Below are 27,795 nucleotides of genomic sequence, written 5' to 3'. Positions count from 1 at the left end.
TAGAAGCTGGAAATCGGAGAAGAATAGGGGCCCAGGCATCTAAGAATACAGGAGCAAGGAACTGTGGATCATCTTGGGTGAATGGGAGATGGTCAGCAAAATTTCCAGAAAAGAGGGGGAAATCCCCTGGATGGGACTTTCCATGGTCCACAAGAAATACGAATAGCTCCCTCTCATGGATTGAATTGTGTCCCCCCAAAATACGTGTATCAATTTGGCTAAACCATGATTCCAAGTATTACGTGATTGTCCACTATTTTGTTATCTGATGTGATTTTCCTACATGATGTAAATCCTACAGCTATGATGTTAATGAGATGGGATAGGTGACAGTTATGTTAATGGGGCAGGACTCAATCTACAAGGTCGGATTGTATCTTGAGACAATCTCTCTTGAGATTTAAGAAAGAGAAGCAAGCAGAGATACAGGGGGACCTCGTCCCACCAAGAAAGTAGCTAACAGAGCAGAGCGTGTCCTTTGGACCCAGGGTTCCTGCAAAGAGAAGCTCCTAGTCCAAGGGAAGGTTGATGGCAAGGACCTTCCTCCAGAGTCGACAGAGAGAGAAAGCCTTCTCCTGGAACTGATGCTCTGAATTTGGACTTCTAGCCTACTAAACCAAACCCACTGCCGGCAAGTCAATTCCAACTCATAGCAACCCTATAGGACAGAATAGAACTGTCCCACAGAGTTTCCAAGGAGCGCCTGGCAGATTTGAATTGCTGACCTTTTGGCTAGCAGCCGTAGCACTTAATCACTACACCACCAGGGTTTCCTCTGGCCTACTAGGCTGAGAAAATAAATTTCTCTTTGTTAAAGCCATCCACTTGTAGTATTTCTGTTATAGCACCCCCAGATAACTAAGAAACTCCCCCGAGAGGTATGCAATCTCTTCCCTAGAAGATGAGGGAGAGGACATACACTGGCAAAACTGATTCAAAAAAAAAAAAAACCCTAAGTGCCCATCTCAGAATAGATGTTTAGTACATGTACATGTTTCCTTTTGTTTCTTTTTTCAAACCTTCCTTTTTACATGACTTTTCCGAGTGCTTAGGAATCTCTTTTTGATTCCCTAATGTTCAAGGGACATTCTGTCTCTTTGACTCCCTGAGTGGACTAACCATCAATATTGCCCAAGCCTAGGCAGCCAGCTTCTCTCTTCTGTACACATTGGGTTTTACTAAAAGGCTATCTATGAAAAAAGGGGGAGTTCACCTGTGTTAATGAAAAATTCCCCCCCCCCCAAAAAAAAAGAATTTATAATCTCTTGAGGTTGTTTTGAGGTTAAAGCTGACCAAAGAGTGGCACCAAAATTTAGGAACTGGTTTCTTTTTTCCAACAAGGATGTATTGGGGAAAATTCAGGAGCTTAGGTAACATGTTGAGTTCTTCTCTCCTATCTGCCTTGCACTGGCTCCCCTAAGCAGGCTCGCACATGAAGTGAGGAATGTTATCAATTATCTCTGGAAAAGAAAAAGCCCTGGCAACCCCAGGAAGACCAAGGGGAAGAAGCATTGCTATCTCCAGATTTCATTAATGATAGAAAGAGGAGTCCAGCCCAGGAAGCTGCCCAGAGAGATTCTACAAGAGATGAAGTGCCAAAGGTCTGGTAGGCAACAAGCCATGGGCATATGCCTCACATGCTCACACATGTGGGGTAACACACACGTCAGGGTTATCCTACCACAGGGGTGGAGGAGCTATGTATATTCGTCAAATCCCATCAGTCCTTGGTTGATAGCTACACTGAAGGGAGGGTGGTATGAGTCTCAGGCACTCTGGCCTGCAGTGTGGGCAGAGAGAGGCTTTCTACAGTTTCAGAGAAAGCCCTCAGGTAGAGAGATTGGAGACTGGCAGTTGGAAGTAGGCGTGAGACATAAGGAAGTGGTAAGGCCCTAAGGATATGGGAGAGGTGCTATTGTAGATTTTTATGCTTGTTCAAAGCAGCGTCCCAATAGGTTGTTGAACCCTGTTAGTGAGAAAAATAAAGCTGAGCTTGAATGACAAATGATCCAGGGACCAATATCACAAGAGCCACCAAATTAAAATAAAAACTAGAAATACTCGTTCCAAATACTTTATACTCATTCCTCAGGAGCACTGCTGCCATAGAAGGTAAATTTATCATCTCAGTGGTCAAGGCAACTCCATAGGGGACTGGGATCATTCATGTCAATAAATCTCACTTCAAAAGGCAATTGCCAGTAATTCCAGGGTGAGGGCCCCTTACTCTCTGGAGGCAAATTTAGAGCTTGTATGACGTCTGGGTGACTAAGGAGACTTGGATTAATTACAGGCAGGTGGCCATCCTTATCATTTCTGGCATCCAGGGAAATGCTCCACTCACAAAACTAACTTCTGGAGCTGTGTTCGGGACCCTTTCTCGGTCCCTGTAGTACCTTCTCATCCGCCCAGGGCCAGGCCAGGTTCACCACTTGCTGCCCATCAATCCTGCCAAGGGCGCTTCATTTGGACGCTCGCTCAGAACACTGGTTTGCTCTGGCAGGTGATGCTAGCGTGGCACCATGGGCAAGCAAGAGGCTACCCACAGAGTTCAACTGAGATGCATGGTCCTTCACACCAGCCCTCCTGAAAACCCCTACAGTTCCCATCGCCTCTAAAATGTCTGCTCTGTAACTTATATTATTGTCTTATAGCTTTTCTTAACTCTGGTATTATTATTCAAGTGTACATGCGTATGTTTTGTTTCTACAAAGCCATTACAGGTCTTTGAGAATAACAACCATGACTTCTATTTTTATAGCTATCCTCCCCTCTTCCATGCCAACAGAATTCTAATTTTGTTCAGGTGGCAATGTGCCCAGTTTTGGACAGTGAGATCTACAGGTAAGTTGTTGTGAAGACTTCTGGGAAAGTTTTTGCCTTTCTGATAAAAAGAACCAGTTGGCATTGCTGTTCCCCTTTTCTACTTCTTCTTCTTTTTTTTTTCTGCCTAGAATACAGATGTGATGGCTGGAGCTGCAGCAATGGCCTTGCAACCATGAGGGAACATCCAAAAGAATTGCACAGACGCTGACCCTGACACTGTTGAACTCATGAACCAACACCAGTATCGGCCTACCTCCAAACTTCTTGTTAGGTGAAAAAATAAGTGCCTATTTGTTTAAGCCCTTGAAAGTGGATTTTTCTATTATCTGTAGCCTCACAATAATGCTTGACAAAAGAAACAGTAGAAATAGTAGGAGCATGACCTCATTATGTTCATCTCTGCTGTCTAAATCACACACAAGTACACCCCTGGAACAACCTATATCTCATGTGAAACCTGAACTATAAATGGGTATCTGGGAAATGAGGAAATATCTTTGACTTCCTCCCATTTAGCTTTCCCACTACAAAAGGGTTGGGATGGAATTGAGTGAGCCAGTTTGCAATACCTGCCATACCATCCGTGATAGGTAGGGAAATAGAGCCCCCATGCAAAATCCCTAATTGATGCCTCTTCTATTTAGTTACGGAAAAAGTGGCCGCTGTAGCAGACAAACCCCAAAATCTCAATAGTTTTAGCACAATAGAAGTTTATCATTCAACCCTGTGATGTCCGAAATGGGTCTTGAAAATTGTGGAAGGGGACTGGGGGGCACTTTGTTCCGTGAGTCATTCCAGGACCCAGGCTGACTTCTTCAATATCAACTGGCAGACACAAGAAAAGAGGGTGAGGAAGGCATGTGCTCTTCTTCAAAGCCTTGGCCTGGAAGAGGCATCCATCACTTATGCTCACATTCCCCTGCTGAGAGCTCATCTTATCACCTCCACCTAAATGCAAGGGGTGGGACACACAGTCCTTGGCTTGGCAGCAACTTCCCAGGAACAACTCTAGTCTATGGAAGGAGAGAACAAATCTTTGGGGAACAGCTAGGTGTCTGCCACCAGCTAAACTTGTTATAATCACTGTGGCAGGTTTTGTCCCTAATTGCTGTGTTAAAAAAAAAAACATTGCCATAGAGTCGATTTCGACTCAGAAAATTCTTAATAGATAAATAGAAGAATGACGGAAAGGATAAGTATCTCTTTGTATCTCAACTCAAGTATTGTGAAGAGCCACTAAAATATTTTAATGCCAATGTCCTTAAGAATAATTCTTCGTAAGAATCATTTTTAATTATTCTCTTTTGAAACAAGGGGAATGTTTATTAATAACCTTGGATGTATATTTTTAAAAACAGTTTAAGCCATCGGTAAGTGATATCAAACAAGGGTTTCTTCTTGTCGTTGTGTGCCGTCGAGTTAATTATGACTCATAACAACCCTACAGGACAGAGAACTGCCCCAAAGGGTTTCCAAGGCTGCAGTCTTTAAGGGAGCAGATTGTCAGGTCTTCTCTCCCATGGAGCTGCTGGTGAATTCGAACTGAGCCTCAGTCAGCAGCCAAGAGTTTAACCATTACGCCACCAGGGCTGCTTAAGGGGTTCTTAATCCAGGGAATCTGTGGGTAGAATTCAAGAGGTTTGTCAACTTGGAAGAGAAAAATCACATTTGCACTAACCTCTAACTGAAATTTAGCATTACCTTCCGTAATGAATGTAGGTAACACACCACAGGAGTGTAAGCAGTAATTGTAACTGTCACCAACAGAAATCACAGATACTCCTATACAAGGTTACAGTTATTGGAGATAGCTGGAAGTATTGCTTACATTCATCATTATTTCAAAATTACTGCAATCATCAATCTGTTACTAGATCTTGGTATTTCAGCCACACTTACTATCATAATACTTTAAATATTTTTGAAAGCTGTATTTTAATATAATATTATACATTATGTCTTATGTATTTAAAATTTTTATTTTAAAAAGGGGTCCATGGGCTCCACTAGACTGCCCAAGGGATCCACAGATCAAGTAAGATTAAGGGTCCCCCCCCCACCCCCACTCTAGGGAGTGGAGCCCTGGTGGCAAAGTAGTTAAGAAATCAGCTGTTAATTAAAAGGTCGACAGTTCGAATCCACCAGTCGGTCCTTGGGAACACTATGAGGCAGTTCTACTCTGTGCTGTAGGGTCATTATGAGTTGGAACTGACTCAACAGCAATGGGTTGGGTTACAGCTTGGGTTGGGTTATAGCTCCAGGGAGTAAGCAAGGCTATTAATGCAATCAACTTTTCACCATCAGTCTTCCCTTCGGAGCCCAGCCTCTGACAGTTTTTTCAGGCCTTAGGTTGCCTGTCTCTTCTCAGAGGCTGGTGGGAGGACGGTGGTTTTGTGCTGAGAACTCAGTAGGGCCCAGGCCAGGCAGGGCCCCAAGGGCCGGGGAGGCAGGGAAATGCGTTCCTGTTCCATTTCTCCACCTCACAGCAAATCACCCCTCAAACCTGAACCATGCTGACACTTTTCCAGATGACCTGGGGGCACCAAAGCAGCCTTTCAGTTTCAGATCTTTCTTCCCTCCCAGCGAGCCCAGGAGTTTTCACCTGAGCAGACAAGCTTTTGCAGTGAGGCCCAAAAGTGTGGCTTTCCTCCCTGGCAAACATTCGCAGCTTCTCCTGGCAGGTTCCAGGACATGTTAATAAGTCCGATTCATTGCAGCCTGATTTGCAGACTTTATGGATTATTTGGGGTTTGTAGCTAATGGGGATCAAAGCTTGCACATACAACAGCCTCCCTCCAGAAGCTTAGATCACCCCAGTCTGCCCATCCCTGCTTTGTAAGAGCAAGAAAATAGCAGGTTTATCACAGAAGGGCCCTCAACAATGGAAATGAATTGACCCCTTCCCTTCCAGCTCCTGCAGGACACAAAGAAAGCCCTTCCTCGGTGCAGGACTGGGAGGATGGCTGTGTGAAGCAAGGCTTGGCGTGATTTAGTCAGTGGCAGGAGATTTTCCCTGGCACCCCTGCCTGCCAGCCATGCAATCACTAGCACCCTGAAGAGTTTTTTCTTTTTTTTTTTTTAAATCATAGCCTTTAAGTGCTCTCTGTGTTTACAATTAGTCAGAAGCCCTGGGATGGCTCAATTCGAATCACTGTGCAGGGCCCACCCCCTTGCTTGCCCAAGTGTTGTAATGAGCCCTGCAAAGCTCAGCAAGCCTGCCTGGCAGTGGTGTTTGCAAAAGGCTCCCAGCTCTCTCCTCAACAAAGAAAAACATCTTGGCATCTGGGCTTTCCAGCTGTCATTCAGATTCTCTGCTTTTCCAGTCTGCCACTGCTGAGGATGGATTTCATGGAAGCATTTACTTGTTTTGAAATGTTAGCACTGAAGTTTTGGTAGAAATTTGTAAATCTTGCATGTGAGAAGTAATGTCACGTTTGAGAATGCTCACAACTCAAGGAAGGGATAGGATGGGGGTTTCTTGCTCTTGTGTGCCATCGGGTCAATTGTGACTCATAGCAACCCTATATGACAAAGTAGAACTGCCCCATAGGGCTTCCAAGGAGCAGCTGGTGGATTTGAACCATGGACATTTTGGTTAGCAGCCTGAGTTCTTAACCACCAAGCCAACAGGGCTCCAGAACGGGGTGGGGCATTCCATGTTAGGTTAAGAATGGGCCTACTGTTTTGGAAAACTGTTTGGCAGTATCTACTAAAGCTAAACATAGACACACACTAAGCCATCCAAACCCATTGCCCTGGAGTCAATTCCAACTCATAGGACAGAGTAGAACTGCCCCATAGGGTTTCCAAGGAGCAGGTGGTGGATTTAAACTGCTGCTCTTTTGGTTAGCAGCCAAGTTCTTAACCATTGTGCCACCAGGGCTCCCAGACATGCACTATGTGACCCAGCAATTCCACTCCTAGGTTATTTCCACAGAAATGGCACCTGAACCCCCCCAAATGTACTGAGATGTTCCCACTCGCATTATTTATAACAGCTCCAAATTAGAAACTGCCCAAATGCCCATCAACAACATAATGAATAAAAAAATTGAGTTGAATTCACAAAATGAAACACTATACAGCAACGACAATACAAACTACAATTACATGCAACAATATGGATGAATCTTACATATGAAAAGTTGAGCGAAAGAGGCTAGATATAAAAGAGAATATGCTGTATCACTCTATTATATGAAGAATAAAAATTGGTAAAACTAATGCACGTTATTAGTCAGAATGGTTATCCTTGGAAAAAGTAGTGACTAGAAAGATCTTCTGGGTGCTAGTAATATTCTGTGCCTTCATCTGGGGACTATCTACAACGGAGAAACTAGTATATGAAAATGTACTGAGTTGTAAGTTTATGTGTTCATATTTCTGTATATATATTAACCAAAAACCAAACCTGTTGCCATGGAGTCAATTCCGACTCACAGCAACCCTTTAGGGCAGAGCAGAACTGCCCCAGAGGGTTTCCAAGGAGCACCTGGTAAATTCGAACTGCTGACCACTACGCCACCAGGGTTTCCGTATGTATATCATACTTCAAGAAATAGTAAATAATAACAACAATAATAGAGCTAAAGTTGAGGTTACCTTCTCCAAGAGGAAGTTTTAAGGCTGGCCTGATCATTGGATAGTTGGAGCCAAAGTGGTTGATTTTGCCTCCCCGGCCAGCTGGACCTCGTATGCCAGAGACCTGGGTCTGCTCTGAGGGCTGAGGTCACTCAGCCATGGGCTGTTGTTCTGAAAACCCAGCAGTGTCCCGGCAGCTTCATTTCAGGGAAGAGCTCACGTAAAATCGAGGCAGATGACGGGGAGAGCTGTAACTGTGGAGGGGAGAGTCAGGATTAGAACCAAAGGGATGTGACTACATGCAAACTTTACAAATTTCATCCCCTGGGTACTCTAGGCATGCTGCCTAGGACCTGGGAGCTTCTTAAAAGTCTGTGAAATTTTATAAGGGTTAAAAAAAAGTATTAAAAAAAATTGCTGTTGATTCCAACTTATAGCGACCCTATAGGATAGAGTAGAAATGCCCCATAGGGTTTCCAAGGAGTGGCTGGTAGATTCGAGCTGCTAACCTTTCTGTTAGCAGCCAAGCGCTTAACTACTGCACCACCAGGGATCCAAAAAAAAAAAGTATAATGACTTCAAAACTCAAAACAGAAAATTACATAATCAAAATCAATAAATGTTTCATTAAATTTCTACAAAACAGCATTATGACAACTAACTCAGTGTTTCTCAGTCAAGCTCCATCTGCTTCTAAACGTCCAGATGTCCAGGCATCTCAGACATTCCAGTCTCAGCTGAGCGCCTGGTCGAGCCTCCAGATGATTGTAACCAGCCCCTGTCCCAGCCAACACTACCTGGAGCAGAAGGACCACACAGTCAACCCACAGAATTGTGGCTTTGCAGGGGTAGATTATCCAACAGGCAAGGCGCTTACCTTGCTTACCAGATCATCTGTAGTGAACATTTTTTCACCACATCAAAGATTTTTCTTCTAGGTCTGGCTGGAATCTGTCTCTCTCCCAACCCCATAGCACCTTCCTACAGAATCAAAGCCTCTTTTTAAACTTATAATCTCTGACAGAGGGAGATGACCCAGTAGGAAAGGTAAGCACAGGGTTACTTGCGCTTACTTACTAATCTGTAGTGAACAGTTTCACATGGATTTCACCACATCTTTGTTCACTACCGATGATCTGGTAAGCACCATGCTTACCTTGCTTATTGGATAATTTGGCCCAGGTTTTAAGCCACCATCTTTTGAGGTAATTTGTTAAACAGCATTAGCTAAGTGAAACAAAAACCTTTCGAACAGCAAAATTCTGTATGCCCACCTCTACAACAAAAAGACAAATAATCCAATTCAAAAAATGGACAAAGGATATAAATAGACACTTCACCAAAGAAGACATTCAAGCGGTCAACAGACACATGAGGAAATGCTCGCGATCTCTAGCCATCAGAGAAACGCAAATCAAAACCACAGTGAGACACCATCTCACCCCGGCATTACTGGCACAAATCAATAGAACAGAAAACAACAAACGTTTGAGAGGCTGTGGGGAGATCAGAACTCTTATGCACTGCTGATGGGAACGCAAAATGATACAACCATTTTGGAAAATGATACAACCATTTTGGAAAATGATACGGTGCTTCCTTAGAAACAAAAATACTATATGATCCAGTAATCCCACTCCTAGGAATATATTCTAGAGAAATAAGAGTCGTCACACAGACAGACATATGCACACCCATGTCCACTGCAGCATTGTTCACAATAGCAAAAAGTTGGAAACAACCCAGTTGCCCATCAACAAATAAATGGATAAACAAACTGTGGTACGTACACACAATGGAGTATTACGGAATGCTAAAAAACGATGAAACTGTGAAGCATCATATAACGTAGATGCATCTAGAGGACACCATGCTGAGTGAAAGAAGTCAATCACAAAAGGACAAATACTGTATGAGACCACTACTGTAAAAACTCATGAAAAGGTTTTACATACAAAAAGAAACAATCTTTGTTGGTTCTGAGGGTGGGGAGGGGTGGGGATGGAAAAACACTTAATAGACAATAGATAAGCAGTAACTTTGGTGAAGGGTAAGAGTGCACAATACTAGGGAAGCCAGTACAACCTACACAAGGCAGGGCCATGGTGGGTCCATAGACACATCCAAACTCCCTGAGGGACCGAATTGCTGGGCTCAGGGCTGTGGGGACCATGATCTCAGAGAACATCTAGCTCAATTGGCGTAACAGAGTTTATAAAGAAAATGTGCTACATTCTACTTTGGTGAGTAGCATCTGGGGTCTTAAAAGGCTGTGAGCGACCATCTAGGACACTTCACTGGTCTCATCCCCTCGGGAGCAAGGAAGAATGAAGAAAACTAAAGACATAAGGAACAGATTAGTCCAAAAGACTAATGGACCACATCTACCACGTCCTCCACCAGACTGAGTCCAGTACAATAAGATGGTGCCCAGCTACCACCACTGACTGCTCTGACAGGGATCACAGTAGAGGGTCCCTGACAGAGCTGGAGAAAAATGTAGAACAACACTCTAACTCTAATAGAAAGACCAGACTTGCTGGCCTGACAGAGACTGGAGAAACCCTGAGAGTATGGACCCTGGACACCCTTTTGGCTCAGTAATGAGGCCACTCCTGAGGTTCACCCTTCAGCCAAAGATTGAACAGGCCCATGGAACAAAACAAGACTAAAGGGGCACACCAGCCCTGGGGCAGGAACTGGAAGGCAGGAGGGAACAGGAAGGCTGGTAATAGGGAACCCACGGTTGAGAAGGGAGAGTGTTGACATGTCGTGGGGTTGTTAACCAATGTCATACAACAATGTGTGTACTAACTGCTTGATGAGAAACTAGTTTGTTATATAAACCTTCATCTAAAGTTCAATAAAAAAGAAAAATCCCGTATGCCTACTTTGGGACATGGGTGGAATTGAAGATATTTGATAGAGTGTGAAGTAGGTCCGAGGACCTAACAAGAGAGAAGATGCCAAGCAGCTGGTAGAAGATGGGCCCTCAAATAACCCCAGTCCCCAGAACGTGCAGCTACAGCGGGTTGTTTTAATAGTCATTTTGTTGTTGCTGTGTTTGAGTTAAAGGCCCCAACTGTACCAGAGCAGCATGCCAGGTGCCTGTTATCATCCTTAGACCAGGAAGACAACTGGGGATTTTTCCATATATGTGGCTTGGTAGGAGCCCTGGTGGTACGCTGTTAGGAGCTACGGCTGCTAACCAAAGGCCAGCTGTTTGAATCTACCAGCCGCTCCGTGGAAACCCTATGGGGCAGCTATACTCTGTCCTATAGGGTCTCTGTGAGTCAGGATTGACTCCATAGCAACGGGTTTGGGTTTTTGGTTTTTGGTGGCTTCTGTGAGATTCCAACTCCTAATTAGAAGCTTCCTTTTCAAGAAATTATTGTGTAGCTGAGTGATAAGAATGAATTCAGCCCAGTCTGTTCTCAGATTCCCATACTCACAGAAAATAAGTAGTCTGAACATAAAGTCCTGGGAGGGGGCGATGAAGAGCAATACTCGCTCACCCAACCCCCGCATCCCTGGGCCCTCTGGCTGGCAGACCGCCAGGACACAGCTTCTGCCTCCTCCCTCCTTTCCAGGTGACGCTGTGGTACACAAGGCAGGGACTGCCCTAACTTGGGCAAAATGAGTGATCATTTGTTGCTCAGTAATATATATTGAGCACCTTCTATGTCACAAACAGATGCTATGTTGGGCACTGAAATATGCTGGTAAATAAAACAGACATTGTCCCTCCTGTCCTGGAGATTGCAGCCTAGTGGAAGAGACAGATGATAAACAAGTAAATAAACACACGCTATGAAAATGCCTCATTTGGTCCTGCCCCGGGGCCCTTTGCATGATTCCCTCTTCTTCAAGGGCTCTTTCTTCTAATATTTTTTGTCACTTAGGTCCCAGCTTAAATGTCACCTTCTCATAGAGGCCTTCCCTGCCACCCAGTCACCCTTTAGAACATCCCTCAATTTTCATTCTCTGAGTACAACCAGCGGCCATTGAGTCGATGCCGATCCACAGCAACCCCGTTTATGTCAGAGTAGAACTGTGCTCCACGGGGTTTTCAGTGGCTGATGTTTCGGAAGAGGATCACCAGGCCTTGAACTCGAACCACCAACCTTTCAGTTAGCAGCTAAGCACCTTAACCATTTGCACCACCCAGAGACTCCATTCTATGGGGAGCGTTTCCTATTATCAGATAGTTCCTTATATGTTTATTGGTTTATTTGTTTACGATGTCTTTCTCCCCATAGAAGGTAAACTCCAGGAGGAGAGGATCTTGTCTGTCTTGTTCACTACTGTATCTCAAGCTCCTAAAACAGTGCCTGGCATGTAAGTGGTGCTCAATAAATATTTGAATAAATGATGACATAAATTTGGCTCTCAATCTTTTAAGGAAAACATTTTATTTTTTATCCTGTGCAGTTTACTGGTGATTTGACGTACCTTTCTATCTCCAAAAACTGCACTTATGTGATAATTTGCACACTTCTTTAAAACGATATACATATATTAACAGCCAATTACAATTTCTGTTACTCATGAAAAAACTGGGGTAATCTGAGAGGGCTTATAGAATTCCAGCCAGAAACAACGCAGATGGACACTTTCATCAGGGAGTTTTCTTACCCTGGATAAATGTGTGATATTTAAGGGGCATTTAGAAATCTTGGAAACACCACATGGACATTTTGGCTGCTGTCCTTCATTTTTTTAAGAAGGATTTTTTGCCTGACTGACTCCATTTCCTCGTACAATAAAACAAAGGTGTCCTGTTCTCCTACCTCGGTCTCTCGTTTATTCGCCAGCATGAGTCATGCCGAGTAAGAACCTGGGGTTTCCACCTGTTAACAGGAGTATGAGAGATTGATCTTGTAGTAGCATTGCCATACTTAACTAAAAATACAAGAGTCCCAGTTCAATTCGAATTTCAGACAAACAACAATTTTTCAGTATAATCCAAATGTTGCACAGGATATACTTAAAGAATTATTTGTTGTTTATCTGAAACTCAAATATAACTGAGAGTCCTGTATTTTATCTGTCAACTCTCTCTGGTAGGTCTGTAGCTCACCAGTTTCCACACCTCTCCCATCCCTGTTTTGAGGTTTTTATTTCCTGCTAAAATGGCTCCCAGACAATACGCAATGGGTGAGGGGAGATCCAGGGACAACCTGCTTTAATAACTGAAGGAGAACATTCTGAAATGCTGGAGAGTTTAAACTGGTCTCACGAAGCCCTACACTGTGTCAGCACCTGCCTTGAGAAATTCAGTTCACAGTCTCCTCATCCAATTGGTTGCTACCTCAAGCCTGCTGCTGTTTGGGGGAGCAAGGAGAAGAGAGAGACAGAGCCAAAGCACCCAACTATTGTATGGTGATATCTAGGCATTTGTAGTTGAGTTTCCGTGAGTGTCAGGGTCTGCATGTGGGGTGATAATTAAGTGGTAGGTGGTATCAGGGAAAACTGTCAACATGGAGGCTGATGATAGATACTGGCGACCTAAACAAATGAGAAAAGTTAAATTAGTTTGGCTAATTATAGTCATTTGGGTGAGCCTCCTAGCATAGATGCCTAATTCCCATATGGCACCGTAATACGTATATCATATATGCTTTAAGTTAACTTTGTCATAAAGTGTAATCCGATTAGAACAGGAGATTCAACACGTATTGAATTGAGCCATTATAGTTTGTCACTGGTGCAGAACGGATAGCTGCTAATCTTAACGTTGATGCAACTATGGTCTGAGCCACAGAGAGAAAAGCAGCTATGGCAGCCTCTAAAACGGCTCCCAGGGAGCCTCACTTCCAGGTGTTCACACCCTTGTGTGATCCCCTGCCCTTCTGTGTCCAATTGGACCTAGTGACTGTCTTTTAACAAGATGAGGTGAATAATGACTGTGACTTCTTTCTCTCTACCTCTCACTCTCTCTAGGTCCCTGGGAGGCACAAATGCTTTGTACTTGTCTACTAACCTAAAGGTTGGTGGTTTGAACCCACCCAGTGGTACCCCAAAAGGAGCATGGGTGGCAAAGTGGTTAAGCACTCAGCTGCTAACCAAAAGGTTGATAGTTTAAACCCACCAACAGCTCTGTGGGAAAAAGATGTGGCAGTCTGCTTCCGTAAAGATTTGCAGCCTTGGAAACCCTATGGGGCAGTTCTATAGGGCTGCTATGAGTTGAAATCGATTTGAGGTCAACAGCGTTAGTGGTACCGCAAAATGTTACAGCCAAGAAAACCCCATGGAGCAATTCTACTCTGTAACAAGTGGGGTCTCCGTGAGTTGGAATTGATTTGACAGCAACAGATATTTTTTGTTCTCACTCTCTCTTGCGGCTTACTTATTCTGGGTAAAGCCAGCTGCCATGTTGTGAATAGCCCTCTGGAGAGGCCTTCATGGCAAGGAACTGAGGGAGGCTTCTGGCCACCAATCAGAGAGAAAACCTGAGACCTACCAACAGCCACACCAGTCAAGCCTTGAGACAACTGAGATCCACCTTGATGCTGCCCACGAGAGACTCTGAACCAAAGGCATCCTGACCCAAAGAAACGTGAGATCATACATTGTTGTTTTAAGCTGCGAAATTTGGGGGTAATTTGTTGTGCAGCAGTAGGTAGCAAAAACAGTCACTTATTCAGGACTCTTCTTGTATGGTGTCATTGAGAAAGGTGGGTGAAAGTTTAATCCCTATTTTCTACAAAGCAGACACAGCAACCAATGAGGGGTCTACAGAGGGTTGCGGGGGGTGGAGTGATAGGAAGAAAGGCATGGAAACTGGTAGTTTACACACCAATATTGCCAAGTTCTTAGTACCTCTAGCAATGCCCCTGCCTGTCCCTGAAGATTGGGTCATCTTGCTATGGTAACCCTGAGCTGCTCATTCCTTTTACAAACTGAATTTCCAATCACCTGCTGGGCCTCCAAATTATTTTCTTGCTTCTTCTCCCTTTGACTTATATTCTTGGGGTTGGCCTGTGCTGGTCAGGTCACAGGCAGCTCGTCTCCATGACTCCTGCAAAATGTACCCTTTGGAAAGACGTGCCAGTTACCAAGTTGTTGCCTCTCAACTCCAAACATGCTCTTCCATAGTCAGCTTTGTGATGCTGGCGCTGGGACAGGGCAACCAAATTTCTGCTTTGCAGTGGCTCCCCACTCGGGTCTGCCAATAGAGGGCGATAGAGGAATACCGCAGGCTGGAGGAGAAGGCAGGCACTTGCTCCTTCCTGTTTGCTTCCTGGTCCTGTAAGAAGCATTGGGTCCAGTCTGCAGTTTCTGCAACACTACTGAACTCACCTCATGGAGCCCCTCAAAGACACCAGCATTTGCTGAGCAGTACCCTCTCCTCAGAGGTCTGGGTCCCAGCCCCCAGGACCCTTCCCTGAGTTTCTAAGTTTTCATAAATTTCAGCCTCTTCCTGTTATTCTCCAGCCCTAGAAGTGCTAGCTACTTACTGCAGTTTCTACTCCCAGATAATTGTTTGCCTTTTCAGTTGCCTAATTTGGGAACCCTGGTGGCATAGTGGTTACCAGTTTAGCTGCTAACCAAAAGGTCGGCAGTTCAAATTCACTAGGCACTCCTCAGAAACCCTATAGGGCAGTTCTACTCTACCCTATGGGGCCCAACTATGAGTCAGAATCAACTCGAAGGCAACAAGTTTTTTGTTTGTTTAATTAGAAATTATTTATATTAAATTTTTGCTTTGAAAAAACAACCTGGTGTGCTTTTTTGCCTTCTGATTGTACCCTGACTGATACAGGCATGTCTTTGTTATCTAGTGCTGCTATAACAGAAATTTCACAAGCGGATGGTTTATTCTCTCAGTCTATGAAGCTAGAAGTCTGAATTCAGGGTGCCAGCTCCAGGAGAAGGCTTTCTGTCTCTGTCAGCTCTGGGGAAGGTCGTTGTCGTCAATCTTCCCCTGCTCTAGGAGCTTCTTAGCACAGGGGCCCCAAGTCCAAGGGGTGCGCTATTTTCCTAGCTCTTGTTTCTTGGTGGTATGAGGGCCCCCTGTCTCTCTGCTTGCTTCTCTCTTTTATATCTCAAAAGAGATTGATTTAAGACACAACCTAATCTTTTAGATTGAGCCCTGTCTCATTAACATAACTGCCACTAATCCCACCTCGTTAACATCATAGAGGTATGATTTACAACACATAGGAAAACCACATCAGATGAAAAATGAAGGTCACACAATACTGAGAATCATGGACTAGCCAAATTGACACACATTTTGGGGGGACACAATTCAATCCATGAAAAGGGGTGACTGATCTACCCTGGGCTTCTGGCCAGGCTATGTCTCAGCTTTTCATCATAACCCTCCAGAGAGAGCTGCCGGCCCTGTTATTGGTTTCTACTTTTATGGCTTTATGGTCAGAAAAGATGCTTTGTAATATTTCAATGTTTTGGATTCTGTTAAGGCTTGCTTTGGGGTTCAATATGTGATCTATTCTGGAGACTCTTCCACGTGCGTTGGAAAAGAAAGTATGCTTGGTTGCTGTTGGGTGGAGTGTTCTGTGTTTGTCTACGAGGTCAAGTTGGTTTATTGTGGCATTTAGATCTTCTGTGTCTTTTTAGATCCTCTTTCTGGATCTTCTGTCCTTCACTGAAAATGGTGGGCTGAAGTCTCCTACTACTATCGCGGAGCTGTCTATTTCTCTTTTCAATGCTGTTAGAGTTTATGTATTCTGGAGCCCCGTCATTGGGTGTGTATATATTTATTATGGTTATGTTATCCTCGTGTATTGACCCATTAATCATTATATAGTGTACTTCCTTATCCTTTGTGCTGGATTTTGCTTTAAAGTCTATTTTGTCAGAGATTAATATTGCCACTCCTGCTCTTTGTTGATTGTTGTTTGCTTGGTATATTTTTTTCCCTCCTTGGAGTTTTAGTTTATTTGTGTCTTTAAGTCTAAGGTGTGTCTCTTGTAGGCAGCAAATAGACTGATCTTTTTTTTCATCCATTCTGCCACTCTCTGTCTCTTTATTGGTGCATTTAGTCCATTTACATTCAGTGTAATTAGTGACAGGTATGAGTTTAGTGCTGTCATTTTGATGTATTTGTGTGTGTCTGTGTGTGTGTGTGCGTACCGTGGAGAGTTTCTCTGTTACACTTAATTTTCTATGCTGTGTTGTTTTTCTTTATGTTATTTTCTTTTTCATTGTTGTTGATTTTGTATTTGCTGAGTCTTTATGGGTTTTTTTTTTTTTTTTTGATATGTAGGATTGTTAGTTTCCTTTGTGGTTACCTTAATATCTATCCCTATTTTTCTAAGTTGAAACAAATCGTTTATTTCTTTATATTGCCTTGACATCCTCTCCATATGGAAGATTTCTGACTACACTTTTTAGTTCCTCTTTTTTGTTTTCATGTTGTCATCTTTTACTATTGATGTCTCTTTTTCCCTATTTTCAGTGTTTTAGCTTTGATTTATTTTTGTGATGTCCCTATCTGGGTCGATATCTGTGTGATATCTCTTCTGTATTCGAGTCTTGGGTTGTTATCTGATGTTTTTGACTTTCTAACTGAAGGACTCCCTTTAGTATTTCTCACAATTTTGGTTTGGTTTTTGCAAATTCCCTAAACTTCTGTTTATCTGGAAATGCCCTAATTTCGCCATTATATTTCAGAGACAGTTTTGCTGATTATATACTTCTTGGCTGGCAATATTTTTCCTTCAAGGCTTTATATATGTCATCCCAGTGCCTTCTTACCTGCATGGTTTCTGCTGAGTAGTCTGAGCATAGTTTTGTTGACTCTCCTTTGTAAATGACTTTTCATTAATGTATAGCCACTTTTAATATTCTCTCTTTATCTTTGGTTTTGGCAAGTTTGACTATGTCTCAGTGATTTTCTTTTGGGATCTACCTTGTGTGGGGTTCAATGAACAACTTGGATAGCTTCTCATCTGCTGCGGTTTCAGGGAAGTTTTCTGCCAACAAATCTTCAACAATTCTCTCTGCATTTTTTCTTATGCCCCCACTGTTCTGGTACTCCAGTCACTTGCAGGTTATCCTTCTTGATAGGGTCCCACATAATTCTTAGGGTTTTTTCATTTTTTTTAATTCTTTTATCTGACTTTCCTCAAATAAGTTGGTGTCAAGTGCTTCATCTTCAGTATCACCAATTCTGACTTCCATTGCTTCAATTCTGTTCCTATGACATTCTACTGAGTTGTCTAATTCTGAAATTTTATTGTTAATCTTTTCGATTTCTGTTTGCTGTCTCTCTACAGATTCTTGCAGCCTTTTAAATTTGTCATAATGCTGTTGTATAAACCTGTTAAGTTCCTCTACTGTTTTGCCTGTGTGTTCCTTGGTGTGGTCTCTGTTTTGCCTGATCTCCTTCTGGTCTCTTGAAGAGTTCTGTATATTAGCCTTTTGAATTCTACCTCTGGTAAGTCCAAGACATTATTTTCCTCAGGAAGGTTTCTTGACTCTTTGTTTTGGTGGCTTGATGAAGCCATCATGGTCTCTGCCTCTTTATGTGATTTGATATTGACTGTTGCCTCTGAGCCATCAATAATTTATTTTATTTATTCCTTTATTGTTTGCTTACTGTGTCCCTGCTTCTTGTTTTGTTTTTATATGCCCAAATAGGGTGGTGGCGTGAACTAATTTGGTTATTCATGCCTTTGAAACTCTCACATTCTGTCTCCAGGCTGCTAGAACTCTTACTAGGTATGTGAGTCCAGGAGTCCATTTCCTTTTCTTGTGAGGATTCTGATCAGGTGTCCAGGTCATTGGTCACCAAGTGTGAGGTGTAGGCTCTCACTTACAGTCCTAGATGGGAGGGATGATTGGAGTAGGCACAGGTATTTGGCTGCAGTAGAGGGTCATGCACTGATCAAGGCTAGGGGCTGACTGCTGTCCCTGAATGTCTATCTAGAAGGCATGTCCCTGCTCCCAAGAGCACATAGGTAGGTGGATTTTGCAGCCAGATTATGGGCACCCAATGCTGTCGGGTGTAATGGCTGGGAGTCACCACTTATTCTTGGACCCCTGTTGCAGGTCGCTCAGTGGAATGGGTGGAGCTACCAGTCTGCAGGCCCCTGATGTGGGTAGGTGAGGACCCTGCTAAATGGGCAGGGCAGAGTCAACTGTCACAAATCTACCACTCCACCTTATAGCAGATACACATGAAAATAGGCTTCAGGTATAAACCCTATTATACTGTGCTAATGAGGGCCTACGCTGTTGAAATGGGCTAACACAGGTCTAAGCAGGGGTGAAAGGCATACAAAGTCCATGGACCCCTAATGCCTGTGCCTAGGCAGGGAGCCTCTGCCTGCCCTGTATTCCCAGAGTAGAGGAACTGGCAGATTATTTTTTCCCCATTTATTAATTTGTTCCCTCTCCAAAGTGAGGAGAATGGCTCAGGACACATGATGGGTCCTACTTCCTGCCCAGGGAGCACAGCACTTTCTAAAGCCTGACCAGGACCCAGAGCACAGCAAGGAAAATGCAGATAAAAAGGGTTTTGTTTTTGTTTCTATTTTGATCCATATGGTAGGTTAGATGCTTGTACTTATCTTTCGCTGACTGAGCAGCATTTCTCACTGGTTCTGGAGACTTGAGCAGACTCTCCACCAATTGGTCTCTCCCAAGGTGGAGAACTGGTCCCAAAACCACCACTTTCCTCACCACATGCGCCAGCCAATCTAGCCTGCAGGGTGCCAGTGCTGGCCAGGTCAGGCCTGGCAACTTCTCACTGCTTCTGAACTGTTTCTTCCTCCCTCTGCCACTCGGTCCAATTCCTCGACTTTGTCTTTGACATTCAGGGCTCCTACATTGCCATATGTAATCGATTTGCTTGTTTTTGCAGGTCTTTTTTGTAAGAGGGACCACGAGAAGCATCTGACTACTCTGCCATCTTGGCCCTGCCTCTATTCCATTGACTTGAATCACAAGGCATGGTAGTACCAAGAGATGCCCTAAGGGATCTTCTGAATTCCAGATGTACTCTTCTTTACCTCCATTATGTAATATCAATCCGATTTCCTCCTGATAATCAGGATCAATCACACTAGCCAGTACAGTAACTCCCTTCTTTGCCTGTTGATCCAGTGGCATAAGGAGCCCAAAGTGGAAGGTAGCATTCTTAGCTTCCAGTTCAATGGAATCAGTGATGCATCTCCAGGTGGCAGCACTTCTCCCTTTGGAACTAAGACCTCTAGATCTGCAGAGCATAAGGCTGTGGGGACACGAAGCAAAAAATCTTGTGAGGAGGTCACTAGGGGTAATAGTGAGTAGTGCCACTCCTATTCCCACCCATTCGTTCCTAGACCCATGAATCCTGGCTATGGGAGATACAATACCATATATTGGACACTGGTTTAGAGCATATACAGCCTCTAGGTGAATACTGCACCAACCTTGCAAGGCATTGCCACCTAGCTGGCACCGTAATTGTGTCTTTAGGAGTCCATTCCATCATTCTAACAAACCAGCTGCTTCAGGATGATGGGGAACATGGTAAAACCAGTGAATTTCATGAGCATGGGCCCACTGCTGCATTTCATTTGCTGTGAAGTGAGTCCCTTGATTCAAGGAAATGCACGTAGGATACCATGATGGTGGATAAGGCATTCTGTAAGTGCATGGGTGGTAGTTTTGGCAGAAGCATTGCATGAAGGGAAGGCAAATCCATATTCAGAGTAAGCGTTTATTCCTGTAAGAACCAAACGCTGCCCTTTCCATGATGGAAGTGGTCCAACGTCATCAACTTGCGACCAGGTTGCTGGATGATCACTTTGAGGGGTAGGGCCATATCAGGGACTCAATTTTGGTTTCTACTGCTGGCATACTGGGCACTTAGCAGTGGTTGTCAACAAGTCGGCCTTGATGAGTAGAAGTCCATGTTGCTGGGCCCAGGCATAACCTCCATCCCTGCTATCATGGCCACTTTGTTCATGAGTAATGATGGGAGTACCTGGGAAAGGAGGATGAGCGGTTTCCAAAGAACACGTCATCCTATTCACTTGATTGTTAAAATCTTCATCTGCTTAGGTCACTCTTTAGTGAGCATTCACATAAGATACAAATATCTTCACTTCTTTGGCCCATTCAAAGAGGTATATTCACATATTTCTTCCCCATAAACCCTTGTCTCCAGCTTCCCGATCATGTTCCTTACAAGTCCTTGACAATCCAGCTAAACCACTGGCCACAGCCCATGAATCAGTATACATACAATCGTACTTCTGGCCATTTCTTCTTCCAGGCAAAGTGAACACCCAGGTGCACTACTTGAACTTCTGCCCATTGGGTGGATTTCCCTTCACCACTGTCCTTCAGGGAGGTCCCAGCAAGGGGCTGTAGTGCTGCCGCTCTCCATTTTCAAGTGGTGCCTGCATATTGCATACAGCCATCTGTAAACAAGGTACGAGTTTTCTCATCTTCAGTCACCTGATCATAAAGAGCTCCCCATGAGGCCACAGGTGCAGCCTGGGAGATGAAAGGTATGTGACATGAGTGGAGACCATGGGCATTGGGGCATTTCCCCATGCAACTTACTTGGACCCTCACATCCTGCTCAGGCCCGATCTTGTATATACTGCTTCAATTAATGATGGAGTGCTGCTGGGCAGGTCCAACTTTATGATTCTGTGGGTCAAACAACATCCAGTTCATAATGGGAAGCTCAGGCCACATGGTGAGTCGGTGGCCCATGGTTAAGCGTTCAGTCTCTACAAAGGCCCAGTATCAAGCCAAAAGCTGTTTCTCAAAAGGAGAGTAGCTATCTGCAGAGGATGGCAGGGCTTTGCTCCAAAATCCTACAGATCAGCGCTGTGATTCACCGAGAGGGGCCTGTTCTTCAAAATGAGGATGAAGAAAAAGGCATTGGCCAGATTAATGGCTGGATACCAGGTACCAGGAGATGTGTTAATTTGCAGTTCACTCCTCCAAGGAAACTCCTCTTCCAACTGATTGGCTGCTCACATCAGATCACAAAATGGAGGCTGATTACATAATTTCTGCCAAACCCCTGAGAATCGTGGCCTAACCAAACTGACATGTAACATTAACCATCACAGTGGTGATGAAAATGTTCTGAAGTAGATACTGATGATGATTGAATAAGACTGTAAAAGTACCTGAAGCCACTATACTACACATGTTAAAATTATTAAAACAATTTTGATTTTATGAGAAATCTACCTGTTAAAATAGCATATAGTGATTTGGAAAAATACTACCACAAAACCAAAAAAAAATCCCACTCCGGTGAATTGAAGAAAGGGTGTGGTTCTGGAGCTGACGTTCCCTACCCATGAACGAGGAGTGGCTGTAGAGGAGGTGTAGCAAATGGCTCAACCTGTAGTGACCGAGGCAGAGCTGGAGATGGAAGACTTGGTGCTCTGTAGAGCTTTGGTGTTGAGCAGGAGCAAGACCAACATCAGCAGATGGTGTGGGAGCCATTTCTGGAGGTGGCTACGATTGAACTCTACGCCTCCAGCTACCTGTCCATCTGATGCTGGTGATGGAGCTGGTGACGGAATAGTTGGTGCACTATGGAGCTCCAGTGTTAGTGCAGGAGCAGGATCAACATCAGCAGGTGGTACGGGAGCTGGTTCTGAAATGACCCATGTGGTCCCTGTCCCCAGGAGCTCACAATCTGTAAGGGAGACACGAAGATGGATAAAAAATGAAAACAAATACATACGAAGAGCGTGTTTCATAGAGAAAATGAAGCAGGGTGCTGTAAGATAAGGCTGGGGTGTGGTCCAAAAGGCCTCACTAAGGTGACATTTATGTCTGACCAGAATGATAGGAGGGACCAGCCCTGCACAAGTCTGGGAACAGCGCACAAGGGAGAAGACACAGCTGGTGGAGAAATTGGGAGGCAGACGTGAGTTTGTCCAGAGAGAGGGTTGAAATGCAGCCAGTATGGCCAGAAGGAGCTGAGGAGGAGAGGAGGCAGGGAGGAGGAGAACAGGTCCAGGACCCATGACCTGGTGGGCTGGAAGAGTTATCTCCTGCTCTGTGATAACAACACCCCCAAAACTAATGACTCACAACACACAACAGCACACAGCATACACTCTCTGTGGGCCAGGAATCCAGACATGGCTTACATGGTGACTGTCCCAAGTTCTCAGAAGCCTGTGGTTGGGGTCTCAACTGAGTCTTGACTGGGGAGGATCTGTTCTCTACCAACTACCACGCTATGAGCAGGACTCTGTGAGCTGTTGTACTGGGGGGCATCACTTTCTCTCTGTCTGTTGATTAGGACCCTCCCTCAGGTCTATGTCACATGAATCTCTCCATGGGCAAGTCATACATCACAGCTGCTTCCCAGGGGAAGAGACAGAAATAAACTGCAGACAGAGAGAGATGACATAGAGAGAGACAAAGAGAGAGAGAGAATAAAAGAGCGCCAAGAAACATTGCCCCGAATGGGGTCATTATAAGTCGAAATCGACTCAGTGGTAAATAACAACATTCTTCAGAAGCAAGTCCTTGAGTCAATCCACACTGAGGGGAGGGTGTCACACAGGATGTGGAAACCAGGAGGTAGGATTGTTGGGAGCCATAGTGCAGGCTGCCCACCCCCTAGTCTGAGATTAGGCACTGGGTCAGATTCTATATAATGGAAGTTATTGCAGGGTTTTATGCAGAGGGTGACAATATCTGATGTTCATTTAATTCCAACCCCTTCCTGGTGCAGACTGGGAAATGAGGCCAAGAGGGGAAGTGACTTTCCCAAGCTCACACCACCAGAACCCAGCCCTGTTTGGAGATGTACTCCATGCTGCTTCTCACACCTGCCTGAAACTCTGCCATCTCTGAGTTTCTGCATTTGCTACAGGAGCAGATTATCCAACAGGCAAGGTAAGCACAGTGAATACCACATCTTTAATGCGGCAAAACCCATGTGAAATTGTTCACTACAGAGTAGGAAGTACAAGGAGACCTGTGTTTACCTTGCTTACACGGTCATCTGCCCCCATCAGGGATTGTAAATTTGAAGAGGCTTTGATTCTGTAGGAAGGTGCTGTGGGATTAGGAGAGACAGATGCCAGACATACCCAGAAGCAGAGTGTTAGATGTGAAAAAAATATGAAAAGGTGAAAATGTTCATTACAGATGATCCGGTAAGCAGGTAAGCCCTCTGCTTACTTTGCCTATTAGATAATCTGGCCCCAGATTAGCTACAGGTAATGCCAGCCCACAGGTTCTATAGGTGTTATCTCACATATACCTGCTGAGGTCCCTGGGAAGAAGATGCTAGAATGATCCCTTGTGTGGGTAAGGGGATGGGGAGGCTCTGAGAAACACAGACACTTGTTCATGGTCACAAACTGGCTGACAGGGATGACCTTTGTCTAAACCCAGCTCTGTCTGCTCAAAGCTGGGGCCCTGGCTACACCCAGGCCTTCCCCAGGTTCTGGGGGCAGGGGGAGGGCTGTGTTGGTGTCACTCTGTACAATTATGGAGATGGCATGGGGGAAAGGTGAGCACTCAGCAGCCCAGAGGGGAATTTGGGGAGGTCTTATAAAAAAAAAAAAAAAAAAATTTTTTTTTTTTTTTTTTATCTGCCATCTGGCCCAAGCCAGGAGACCCAGGACATGACCTCACTTCGTTGATGACAGAGTACATAGAACTTGGAACCCTGGTAACCAGGCACCCACATTCAACACGCACCACCCTACCAGCTCACTTGAGTGGAGACACTCAAACTAGAAACATGTTTTCTTCTTGTCTCCCATCTTCCCTTGTATCAAATCTTGAGAGACCCAGGAGTTCGACACTTTCACGAAGGCTGAGACATGTTCTCATCCCCCACCCACGAAAGCTCAGGCCATTTACCAAAAAGAATCCAAAGGTAACACAGGGTGGCCCAGGGCTGCCAATCCAGGCCAGGCCACCACTGTGACCCCACCCGGGCAGCCCCACACCCCTCCCCAAGGTCATACCATCCACCAGGCCATGCCAGCCCTTGTCCTCATGGGGTCCCTGGGAATGGGGGCTGGGAGGAAATGTGGACAGAACTGATAGGAGGTAGAAAGTTGTTGGCTGAGGCAGGGTCCATTTGGGAGAGAGGTGGTGGGGGTCAGGGAAGGAGGAGCCATGTGGCCTGGGGAGATCTGGGAGGGGAGGAGCGATAATGAGGATGATGAAAATGGGGCTGCTGCTTCAGGACTAGCACACATTGAGGGCAACCCCAAGCTCCATCCCCACGGCCTCTCACCACACTGGGTTCATGGGGCTGAGTCTGACCGTGGCTGGGCGTGGCAGGTTGGGTGCCTTGGGGGGCTGGGGGCTGGGGTGGCAAATGGGGAGGACTCTATCACTTCCCTGCCCTGATCCCCCTGATCAGATAGAACAGTAGGATGTAAGTCTACCCAGGGGTTCCAGTTCAGACCAGGCCTTAGGGAGGAACTGTTGGGGTCACAGGCTGAGTCAGCACTCTCACCTGGACCTTCTCTGAGATCCAGCTCACCCTGAGTGTGGCAGTCAATGTGCAGCCCTGGCTGCTGGCATTGCCTGGGCCACTGCTGACCCTGTGCCAGCCAACTTCTGCCAGATCCTGCTGCAACAGTCAGAGGCTGATTCTTCTACTCGTGGACGTGGTCAGGGCTGGATGGTACAGCCCACAGGCCTAGCCGCCCAGCATGGGGGAACTGGGAGCTCCTCACAGGCACAAGGGCTTGAGGGGCAGAGACGGAAGTGGGTGGCTTGGAGGGGCTCTTGATAACTCCCTGGCTGCTGCCGGCACTGTCTCTGCAGAACTCCCCGCAAGAGATCCCCAAGGAAAAGGAGAATGGCATCATCTCCTCGGTTTACCCCAAGAAAGGGGCGATGAAGGGCTGCCGCAGGTTCTGGGTGAGTGCAGGGGGAGGGGAGTGACGTCCCTACCAGGGACCCAAGATGACCAAGACACCACCCTGTGGACCGCAGGTCACTCCCAGGGCTTTCCCTCTCGAGGGTCCGCAGCCTCCTCACAACAGAACAAACATTTTCCCCTCCTTCCCACTGTCCTCCCTGCCCTGGCCAGCTACAAAGTCACTCTTCCCGTATTTGTAGGAATGTCAGAAGAGAGTTTTTTATACTGTCTTCACATAAGCCCATGTGTCTTTTGCGTGTTGCTGCTGTTTTAGTGTTTAACTTCAAACCCCAGGGCCTCAGGCAACACTCGGCTGGACTGTCCTTCCACAACTTCTCCCAGCTTCACACATCATCAGTTAGCAGGCTTCTTTTACCCCGAAGTACAGGGTCCAGGCTATGACACACCTTTTTCTACAACCTACAATCTTGGGGAGCACATCACATGACCCCTTCAGGTCAGGGCCTGTATCCTCACTTGATGTAGAATGTTCCAGAAGGTAGGCCTGTCCCCACAGCGACTGAGCTTCTCACTGCTGCTGGCCCTGGACTGATTCCTTCTGCTGCCCTTTCAGCAGGGCTGCAGGAACGCTTACACTAACCCACCCAGGACAGACTCCCAGGAGTGGCCTGCTAGGGGAAGGATGTGCACATTTCAAGTTATGATCACTAAAGCCAGAATCCTTCTCAAAATAGCTGTCCCAGTCCCAAAGCCCAGTAGTTTCTGATGCTGGCTGCATCTCTGCATTGAGCCTGTTCTGGGTGTTATGGTTCTTTTCCATTTTCCGAATCTGCTGGCCAACAGAACTGCAGGGTGGCTTTGAGGCACTTGTTGGCTCTGAGAAGCTGAGCCCCCCTCACTCCTTTACCGAGCATTCACATTTGCCCTCCCTGAACCATTTGTTCAAATCCTCAGTTCCTTGGGGGACTTTCTCCCACCCCAGGATCTCCAGGCTCTCACCCTTGGCTGGATCGGGGTGCTCCCTAGCTTCAGGTTCTCAAAAACCCCTTTAATGTACAGAAAGAAAAAATCTGTGTCTGGCTTATCTCATGGGCGTGTCTGCTCTGTGCACTGTCTCCAGCTGGGAAAGGGTGAGCTTGCACCAGACGTTCCCCTCTAAGTCAGGAGCAGAGCAGGCCTCATGTAGCACAGAGGGAACATCACAGAGCCCTAGTGTCGGATGGCTCTGGGTGCTGACTAGGTGACTTCGAGCAGACACTAGACGTCACCAAGCCTGTTGTCTCATCTGTGGAACGGGGTGTTTTGTGAGGACTCACTGGGATACTGCTCTTCCTTCAGGGAGATACCACGGTTACTTAGTTAATGAAATCACTTCAGGTTCCTAATGTTTGTAATCATCCCCACCTCCAATTCTGCTTGGAAAGCCAAGTCCTGTTTGCTACTGAAGGCACTCGTGTCCCACCTCCTGCCACAGGTCACTGAAGGAGAGGGAGTACCTGGTCTGAGCTCCAGGCCCCCAACCCTCCTGGTGGTTCATGGGGCTGCCTCTGACAATATGTCCCTCCTCTGTCCCACCCCAGTGTGTCTGTGGTTCTTACGAGGACCTGGATGAGGCCTGGGTGATGAAAACCTTCAAGGCAGGCTCACTGGAGAAGCTGGTGGAGTACCTCGTGCCGGCCTACCTAAAAGGTGACTTCTCCTACATCAAAATCTTTCTGGGAGCCTACAGAACCTATGCCACCACCCAGCAGGTCCTAGACCAGCTGCTCCAAAGGTGAGCACTCTGCCCTCCACAGCCCAGTGGGGACTCTACCCCCACCACTTGTGAGTTTGGAGAATGTCACTTCACCACTCGGAGCCTCAGTTTTCTCCCCTGAAAAGTGGGGTGGTAAAGGTCCAATCAGCTAGAATTACTGTCAGGGCCACATGGGATAAGCCACAGGAAGTGTGTAGCCAGAGCCCAGCTCTATGGTAAAGGGTGCTGGAGGGGCTGGGATGTTCACATTGATTATTTTCCTCTCCCCCATGAACGAGCTCTCTGCCCTTGAGCAAATCTATCTCCAATTTGTAAAGGGGAGGTTGAGATTGTCCTTGGTATAGCTAGAACAGGGATCCCTGGAGGCTGGTAGAGGGGCCCCTCGACTCTCAGATACCTGGGAAGGTGGTGGGTGAGTTCACTCATTCACCAGTTATCCATGAAGCCCCTACTGTTGCAGACACTGTTCTAGGTATTTAGCATTGCTCAATGAACAAAGCAGATAGGAAGCCCTGCCCTCCTGGGCCTCCATTCCAGTCCGAGAGTCAGACAGGAACACGAGACATCTTAAGCAAGTAGTGTTCACAGTGCAATAGATGTGACACCCTCACACCACCTCTAGGTATGGATGTAACCACCCCTCTTCTGCCCAGGACAGTAAGCCCCAGGAGCAGCTGAAAGGGTGAGTGGACTTTGGGTGGAGAAGGAGGAGCTCCTATCTCTACAGAAGGGTGGAGGCTGTACGGGGCCTGTGTCTGGATTGGGGTAAATCCTCGTGGTGCAGTGGTTAAGTGCCATGGCTGCTAATGAAAAGGTCAGCAGTTGGAAT

The 27,795-nt window shown here is 45.7% G+C and overlaps 1 long non-coding RNA gene across 2 annotated transcripts in view; it reads right to left on the bottom strand.

Moving 5' to 3' along the window:
* Positions 1-953: 953 nt before the first annotated feature.
* LOC135228756 (uncharacterized) overlaps positions 954-27,795 on the bottom strand; it is a 91,443-nt gene continuing 64,601 nt past the window's right edge. For both annotated transcript variants that reach the window (XR_010319568.1, XR_010319569.1), the window contains 2 exons: positions 14,326-22,036; positions 954-7,661 (listed from right to left, as the gene is read on the bottom strand). This is a non-coding gene — a long non-coding RNA (uncharacterized LOC135228756). The remainder of the gene's footprint in view (positions 7,662-14,325; positions 22,037-27,795) is intronic.

This window comes from Loxodonta africana, chromosome 27 (assembly GCF_030014295.1).
Source record: "Loxodonta africana isolate mLoxAfr1 chromosome 27, mLoxAfr1.hap2, whole genome shotgun sequence".
In the NCBI taxonomy this organism is placed as follows: domain Eukaryota; kingdom Metazoa; phylum Chordata; class Mammalia; order Proboscidea; family Elephantidae; genus Loxodonta; species Loxodonta africana.
Note: the sequence above shows the minus strand (reverse complement) of the source record. Positions and strands in the feature narration are given on the sequence as shown.